At 35.5% G+C, this 9,786-nt stretch overlaps 1 pseudogene; it reads right to left on the minus strand.

The window, feature by feature from the left end:
* Window positions 1-8,699: 8,699 nt before the first annotated feature.
* Window positions 8,700-8,821, minus strand: LOC136407205 (U2 spliceosomal RNA; annotated as a pseudogene).
* Window positions 8,822-9,786: the final 965 nt, after the last annotated feature.

Here is a 9,786-nt window from a genome sequence, read left to right on the forward strand (position 1 = left end):
CATCGTTTTTGTCCCTAAGAAAATAATAACAAATATAAAAGCACCTTTCTTCATCCTACTGTCTGGGTCTGACAGGAGGAGCTGGGCCAGACAAGGACCGCAGAAAAGGAAGAAAGTTAAGGACCACGGGAAGTACTGTTTACTAACCACTACAGAGGTATTTAAGTGTTTCCACATCTGGTGTGGCCATATCTCTGCATACCAGCTGGCTATCAGATCTATGAGTGACCATTCTGCAAGTGGAGTCATGAGATTTGCTCAGGACCTGCTTAGGCTTAACCTCTTATATACAACTCAAAAAATAATCTAATTATAGATACTGATTTGCCTTCTCTGTCCAAGTGCTTCTGCTACGATCACTATCCATAGGCTTACTAAATGTCTTTTATATTGTCATAGTATTTCACACAATATTCATTCTGACCAAGGGCCTGACCATATATAATATATATATATATATATATATATATATATATATATATATATATATATAAGTTAGACAATGGATTCATTTTTACATGAATTATGAGTGTTACTCTGTATCCCAACTTCATACAACTGAAAACTCATTTATGTCTCAGCTGAAAGATAATACCCTATGATATAGGGGACTATTATATAGTACTGATTCTCCTGTCAATAAAATGAGAAGGGCTGGAAATCTAGGGCATGCAGCATGAGTGAGACAGCTCACTATTGTATCTAGTTACTTACTTGCAAAATTTTTGCTTCTCATTACCATGATTTTGTATTCTGCTGGCTTAAATGTCTTACTTCCCTCGGGAGGGCTACTTATGCCTATGACACAATAGTGATTTCACTGAACTAAAAGATGAATTAGCCACCTGGCCATGTTAGGGTTGTTATGGTACTGAACTAATCAACAAAAAAGGATTTTCCACTCTAGATTGTGTGATTGACCTTGATATCAAGCAGAAATAGAGTTGCTGATACATAACAAGGGCAGGAAGGAGTATTTATAACCCAGAGAACCAATAGTAAGGATTAATGGAAGACCACAGCCACCCAATACAGAAAAACAAGAAGAGAACAGGCACTTATGGAGAGAAGGCTTGAGTTACCCCACTAGATACAGAACTCAGACCACTGAATTGCTGAACAAGGGCAAATTAATTCATTAAATTAATAGTGGACAAAAACAGTTATACCAATCATATTCTTCTAACATTTGCAGTACTGAGGACTATCATAGCTGTACATAGTTTTTTCTTTGTTTGTTATGTATATTTGTGTGCATTACCTAGTTTTCTATTTTCCTTTTCTTCTTTTCACTTCTACTTCTCTGAGAAGATGATTAACTTGGATTTAGTTTTGAGGTTATTCAATACCAATATAGGTTTGTGACTGAACTAGAAAAAGAATGAATTTCTTCAGGGATAGATACAGTGTTTAATGGAATTGAGGTCTTTTCTTTGGGTAGTGGGTATATTTTATTTACATGAGGGATAGTTGCATAATGTTACATGGGAATAAGTCATTGTTACTCTGGTAGACTCCATATGCATAAAAACTTGTTCATGGATATTGAGTAGGCATACATTTAGACTGTGATTTACTGGTTTGACTGTCTCAAGTCCAAGTTTATCCCTTTTTGCCATTTGGAGAAATTAGAAGGCTAAAAATCATATTCCTCAGACTCTATTGCTGCTAAGATTCTGGGTGTAAATTTGGTTCTGCCAATTAGACATATTTGCATAAGCTTTTTTGAAATCAGAAGGAGTTACGCCATCTTTCTCCAACAATGTAGACAGGTCTGCAAGCTCTAACCCCTGAGTTTGCAGTGGCCAAACTTTCGAATCCACTGTCTGGTCCCAGCTCCATGGGTGTGGATGGTGGGGATGGCTGCAGCTCTGGTAGCCGTTGTAACAGCAGTCATCTAATTCCAGGATCACGTCGAAATTGAAGCCAACATTCCTAGTGGAACAAACACTCTGACTTTCACACCTGTAGCACCTACAATTGTTTTGTTGACAACTTATTTTTACATTAAATCCTTTTATGATTGAAAAACCTAGACTACATTCTATTTCCTCTAAATCAAATTCCGGTTTGATATACAACCCTAGAAATGTACATGTTCAAAAAGAGGCACATAAAAGGATACTAACGTCAACTCAGCATCATTTGAAATAACTCCACAGCAATTATCTACATGCAGTGGTGGGATTCAGGTAATTTGCACTGTTTCAGCAGAAACAATACCTAATTTTTTTGTAGAGTTCAGCAAACTGGTTGTTAAAATGGCACTTGTAATCAGGGCTCTAAGGTGGGTGCCTGGGCAGCCACCCAATGTGGAAATTGCAAATTTACATTCCTTACTTTTTTTTATGTTCATCTATGCAACAGCATATTCTAAGTGCCTGTAGTGATGTTTAGTCCATCTATAGGTGAAAAAATTTGCAAGTGAGGACACCAATCAAGGAGCAATATGGAAATATCTTAAATAACAGTTTTATTGTTTTTTGTCAGGTATTACTTAATAGTTTTTCATTAATATTTTAAAATCTTTTCTTATAATCTAGTTTTGTGTGCCTCTTTTACTGTTCTTATTTAAGTATTAAATTCATGAAATAATAAACTACCTTTCAGTATATTGCTTTTTATACTTAAAATGGTCATTAACGCAGAAAACAAGTTGTCAAATTATTTGAATCCCACCACTGTCTATATATCTAACAATAGGAGAATGGATGAATAAATCGTGGAACATTTATACTGTAGGGGCAGCAGTGAAAAAGAATTCAGTAAATTTATATATACTGACATGAAAAAAGTTCCAAGGTATGGCTATCAGTTTTTAAAAAGGAAGTTACAAGATAATTTGTGCCATATTAAACTATTTATTCTAAATATTGTATATACCATGGTTTGGGTACAATACTGTGTTCATTGTATACTTGAAAAGATATATACCAAATCTGCAAAAGCAGTAACTTCTTTGGAAGTCACTGGCACTGTCAGTGGTGATAAGGAAAGACTTTGGTCTTATGTATAATGAGTGAATTTTTACAATTAGAATATATTCCTGTATTACTTGATATTAAAAAGAATAAAATTTTGAATAATTATATTCAAGTAATAATGTGACAAGTAAATCAATTACATTTTAATATAAAATATATATAATATTTTAAAATACCTAGAATTACCTAGAACTACTTAAACTAAATCTAGACAGAATGGAGAAGAAGGGTTGTAAAACATACTAACTTTTCATCTTCTTTGGGAAGAAGAGGAAGACAGTGGGGAGAGTACATAGACATTATTTTGTTCTGGTGAATGTCAGAGAAAATTAAGTTCAAATATATTTTTAATGTAAAGGTAACTAGTAATTGAAAAATATTGGGCATGTAACTTTCAAATCACTAGGGAAAAAGATACACAGTGAAGAGATATTTTATAGGAAAATACAGACTACCAAAACTGACTCTAAAACATAACAAATTTCCTAGAAATAAACCAAAAAGGTTTAAAATAATAATAAGGGAAGAAGGAAAGAAAAGGCGAGAGACCCGCATGGCATAAGAAGAAGGTGTCTCTGTTCATTAAAGGTTTAAGTCCTCTGCCATCTGTGCAATTAAAGAAGATAAAAAAAAGGAAATGCTCCTCAGTTAATTTTGTGAGCATTGCATTGCCCTAAAGTTAAAAATGAACAAGAACAACATAAGAGACATAAACAAATAAGGATAAATATTGTTGAAAAATCCTACATAGATTGTTAATACATTAAATCCAACATTATATTGATTCCAAAGTTGAATTATTTCTAAAATCTGTAAATGGATTTAGGAAACCTGCTTATCTAATTTTTTACTCAAATGGGTTAAGTGAGAAAAATAATATGGATATTGCCTATAAAGATACTTGATATAATTCAATAACCAATTCTTAAGGGGAAAATTCTTAGCAAAACTATGGAATAAAAGAATATTCTCTTATGGTGATAAGAGTATCTATTTTAAAAAGTCAATACTGTAGCTCACAGCAAAACATTAGTGGTACTCCTATTGAGCCAAGATTAAGATAAAGATATCAGCTCTTAAAACTATGCTGCATCATTCTAGAATTTCTAACAATACTATGAGAAATAAGGTACAAATTCATAAAATGAGATAAAACTGAAGTTCTTTACAAATATATGATTACTACTAAGAAAATACAAGGGAAACAACTTAAAACATAATAGAACTAGTAAAAGATCAGAGATTATCTGAGTGCCACAGATACAAAATAACACACATCTCACTAGATTTCTTGTTTGCCAGCAAAAACAAAACAAAACAAAAAACAAGAAAAAAGGAAAGAAAGTAGAAAAAAATCTCATTTACAATAGCAAAATATGTTAAAATGCCTAAGAATGAAATATTCAAGTCCTAGTCAGAAGAAACAACAATTCCCTGAACAACAACAACAAAAAATTGAATTAATGAAGAAACATTGGACATTTTTACATGGAAAGAGTTAATTTCAAAAACATTCAATTCTCTAGTTTATAAATTTGTTTTCAGTATACAATTGCTTCCTGTCTGAAAAATTATTTTTAAACAATCATGTAGTTGTAAAACAGTATAGGATGTTCAATACAGTGAGTTGGTTTTTTGTTTTTGTTTTGTTGTGTTTTTTTTACAAAGACAGAGAGAAAGTCAGAGAGAGGGATAGGTAAGGACAGATAGGAAAGGAAAGAGATGAGAAGCATCAATCATTAGTTTTTCGTTGTGACACCTTAGTTCATTGATTGCTTTCTCATATGTGCCTTGACCGTGGGGCTACAGCAGACCAAATAACCCCTTGCTCGAACCAGCGACCTTGGGTCCAAGCTGGTGAGCTTTGCTCAAACCGGATGAGCCCATGCTCAAGATAGCAACTTTGGGATCTCAAACATGGGTCCTCCACATCCCAGTCCGACGCTCTATTGACTGCGCCACCGCCCTGACAGGCAAGTTGGGTTTTTTTTTAATTAGTTGAGAATACATTGTTTTTCTGTTTCCTCATAAAACTTTCATCTAAAACTTTAGTTTTTCTACAAACAGAGATGTTCTATATAATGTCAGTATAATCATTATTGATCTATTACTGCCAACTAATCAATAAACCCCTTAATCAAGTTTCATCAATTCTCTCAATTTTTTATTGCAAAAATATCCAGTTCAGAATTATTGTGGAATTTAGTCATGGCTCTTCCTTACTCTTTCCTTGACTTTTATGACCTTGGTAATTTGAAAGACTGTTGGTTTGTAGGTTGTTCCTGAATTTGGGCTTCTCTGATGTTTCCTCGTGATTGAATTCAAGTTATGCATCCTTGGCAGCAATATTGTAGACATGAAACGTGCTTTTAATTCTCTCCCCAAAGTGGGCTGTCCCCACTTTGTGAATGCCCACCAGGCCCTACTCATGCTTTGAAACACAATACCAAGCCACAGCTCTCTGTGTTTCCCTTTTCACCCTACTTAAGCTCTGACACCCCACTCCAGATTTTCCCTTTATGTGAACATCCTCTTTACCTTGTTTTGGCTCTGACACCCCTGAGCAGGACTCTCTAAATACAAAGCAATCGCAACTGTAATTCCAGACAAAATATATTTAGAAATTTCCAAAGTGTTGCTAAAATTTTACTTGAAGAATGACTTGAGATGAGCCAAGATATAATTGAAAAAGAAGATTGAAAAGCCTTTTTTCCCCCAATCATAAATTCATCATATTGTAAAACCAAAGACATTTGAAACAGATTCTGACTCAGGAAGAGACAAATTCATGGAAAAAAATAGAGATTAAAGAAACAGATTGAAGAATATTATATTTATAGGCAGCATAGTAACAAGTTAATTGAACACTGGTATTTGGAAAAAATCATTAATTAGTGTTTTTTTTTTTTTTCATTTTTCTGAAGCTGGAAACAGGGAGAGACAGTCAGACAGACTCCCGCATGCGCCCGACCGGGATCCACCCGGCACGCCCACCATGGGGCAACGCTCTGCCCACCAGGGGGCGATGCTCTGCCCATCCTGGGCGTCGCCATGTTGCGACCAGAGCCACTCTAGCGCCTGAGGCAGAGGCCACAGAGCCATCCCCAGCGCCCGGGCCATCTTTTGCTCCAATGGAGCCTCGGCTGCGGGAGGGGAAGAGAGAGACAGAGAGGAAAGTGCGGCAGAGGGGTGGAGAAGCAAATGGGCGCTTCTCCTGTGTGCCCTGGCCGGGAATCGAACCCGGGTCCTCCGCACGCTAGGCCAACTCTCTACCACTGAGCCAACCGGCCAGGGCTTAATTAGTGTTTTATGTTATGGTTTACACCAGCGATTTTCAATCAGTGTGCCGCAAGAATTTTTAAAATATGCAATACCTATTTTGTCAGAGGCACTGACCTCTCTTCCCTTATATTGTCAAATAGAAAAATAACAACAGCCAATACAACAATAGCTGTTCAGTGTGAATGACTCAAAATTATACTAATTTTTTGTCAGATCAGAGAAAAAGTCCATTTTTTGGTGTGCCACAGAATTTTATTTTTTAATTTTTAGTTGTCTTTTTTATTTAAATTTATTGTGTTTACAGAGATTCTAGTGTCCTCCCGAATGCATTTCCCCCTCCCCATGTTCCTCTCAACATCCCCCTTGTTCCCCTCCCCTCAACACCCTCCCCCCTTCCCTCCAGGATTTGCTTTCCTGCTCTCTATAACTATGTGTTATGTGTATATAATTTCACCAATCTCTTTCCCTTCTCTGGTCCCATTCTATCATCCCCTTTCCCTCTGTCCACTTTCCCTCTGGTCTCTTTGATCCCGTCTCTGTCTCTATTCCGTTCCTCAGAATTTTAGTAAGTTATGTGTGCCATGAGATGAAAAACATTGAAAATCACTGGTTTACGTGTAAAAGTTTAAGTATAAAGAAATAAAATGATAAAGCAATATTAATTTGTGTTATAATTCTGGATTGGGAAGGACCAATCCAGAAAAGGAAAAGGGAAAGGAAAAGATTGACATTTAGATCATTTGTAAGTTTAAATAGCCTACATAGTAACAAAAAACCAAAAATGATTACTGAGCTTTCCTTAATGTGGAAAATGATAGCCTTGGATTGATGATTTTGATCTCTTTAAGTTGTGAAGTGCTAATTCTCCATATTTATGCATGAGAATGTACTTAAATTGTATCCACATCTGCATTGCATCTTTTATATTATGTAACTTTCCTGAAGGCAAGATTTATATTTCACTTTGTGTGCCTTCTACATAGTTAAGCAAGGTATAGTCATTGTTGTGAGCTGATTTGTCCATACAAAAGATCTATTGAAGTTTTAACTTTGGGTAGCTATAAATGTGGCTTGATTTGAAATGGAGTCTTTGGAGATATAATCAAGTTAAGATGATGTCATGATGAATTAGGGTGTGCTCTAAATCCAATGATGGGAATTTTTATAAGAAGGGAGAGATGTGAAGACACAGACAGATGTATGGGGGTAGGAGGTGGGGAGAATGGAGAGGCCAAGTGCAGATGGAGGCAGGAACTGGAGAGATGGTGTTACAAATTAAGGATAGCCAGGAGCCACCAGAAGCTAGGAGGAGGCAAGGAAAAACTCTTCCCCAGTGCCTTCAGAGGCAGCATGGCTCTGCTGATACTTTTGTTTCAGACTTCTAGCCTCCAGAAATGTGAGATAATAAATTCTGTTGTTCTAAGTCTTAAGGTTTGAGGTACTTTGTTAAAGAAGCTCACAGAAACAAATACAGTCACTTAAATAGTGCACTTAATGTCTATAGGTAATCATCCAGAGCACTATAGAGTAGAGCACTTACATTCACCCATTAATGTTTTGAGTTATGGAAAAAAGTATGGTGGTTCCTCAAAAAATTAAAAATAGAACTACCATATGACCTAGCAGTCCCTCTACTGGGAATATAACCCCATAACTCAAAAACACTGGTATGTAAAGACACATGCAGCCCCATGTTCATTGCAGCATTGTTCACAGTGGTCAAGACACGGAAACAACCAAAAAGCCCTTCAATAGATTGGATAAAGAAGATGTGGCACATATACACTATGGAATACTACTCAGCCATAAGAAACGGTGACATTGGATCATTTATGACAACATGGATGGACCTTGATAACATTATACTGAGTAAAATAAGTAAATCAGAAAAAACTAAGAACTATATGATTCCATTCATAGGTGGGACATAAAAAATGAGACTCAGGGACACGGACAAGAGTGTGGTGGTGATGGGAGGGGAAGGGAAAGGGTGGGGGGAAAGGAGGGGCACAAAGAAAACTAGATAGAAGGTGACAGAAGACTATATGACTTTGGGTGATGGGTATGCAACATAATCAAATGTCAAAATAACCTGGAGATGCTTTCTCTGAACCTATGTACCCTGATTGATTAATGTCATCCCATTAAAATTAATTTTTAAAAAAAGGAAAAAAAATTAAAGAAACTCAACATTTTTGTATTCTCAAGTGTCTTCTCTGCACTGCTGAAATAGGAGAAGTACTGGCTCCCTTCCTTTTAATCAGAAACAAGATTCATCAGCCTTGTAGCAATACTATTTTCTAACATTTTGCCTCACCATTTAGAAAACATCTTCCTCAGCACCGACAAGCATTGTTCCAGCTCAGACTCAGTAAAAGTCGCCCCCAGCCTCATCCTAAAGGCTTCTGTGTTCCCCAGGTTCAATCGCTCCCTGAAATGTGATCCTGAGAACTTTTTTCACTTTGCCAGGTTATAAATTCTACCTGTGTAATATATTTTAAACTGATAAGGAACAGATACTACACTTGATCTTAGCCGAAAGGCTGAGAAGCAATGCGTGCGATGTATTTAACTGCCAAGGTTTGCTGTATTTGCACAGATTCATGGAAACTCTAACCTACTTTAAAGAAAACTGCTATATTTTTACCATGACATCAGTAAAACAACAGAAAATTAGTGTTTTATTGTGTTCAGGAGATTATATATTCATGTGCTTTTTGCTAGTCTGACATTCTATCATTAGATCTATCTTTTCTCTAATTCTCTTTTTATGTGCTATTATTTTCATTCCGATCTTATTATTCTTCTTAGTCTCCAATTCATTACCAGTAATGCTTCTTAAGACTCTATTATATTTTTACTTTAATTTTTCAAAAGAGAAAAAAAATTAATTTGCTTCACAATGAGTTAACTACCAATAGATTACCTTTTAATTTTATGTCATCCTTACTGAACTAACACTCTTGCAATTGAATTTCATTCATTTTAGATTACTGTAAATTATCTACTAACAATAGAATTTTAAATAAGGGTTAGATCCTAAAATTTATTATATCAACCCCAGAAAAGAAGTCAAGAACAGTGTCACATACACCCTGCAAGATAGCAGTCCATTATCTGATGGAACATGCCAATGCACTTTGCTAGGGCAGGTAGAAGGATTTAAAACAGAATATGAAATTGTTTCAACATTTAAAAAAATTGATAGAGCTTACCAAAAACAAATTCTTATTTCTGTCTTTGGGTTGGGGTGGGGATCAGAAAAGAATGGTCTAACTGTTCTGGACAGTTTTTTTTTTAACAAATGGTATTGGAAAAACTGGACAGCCACATGCAAAGGAATAAAATTAGATCTTTCTCTTACACCATACATGAAAATGAACTAAAAGTGAATTGAGACTTGAATAGAAGACCTGAAACTATAAACTCTGAGAGGAAAACATTGAGGTAAGCTCCTTGACATTGATCTTGGAAATAATTTTTTAGGTATAGCACCAAAATTAAAGATAAGGAAAGTAAA

The sequence above is a fragment of the Saccopteryx leptura genome, chromosome 5 (genome assembly GCF_036850995.1).
Source record: "Saccopteryx leptura isolate mSacLep1 chromosome 5, mSacLep1_pri_phased_curated, whole genome shotgun sequence".
In the NCBI taxonomy this organism is placed as follows: Eukaryota; Metazoa; Chordata; class Mammalia; order Chiroptera; family Emballonuridae; genus Saccopteryx; species Saccopteryx leptura.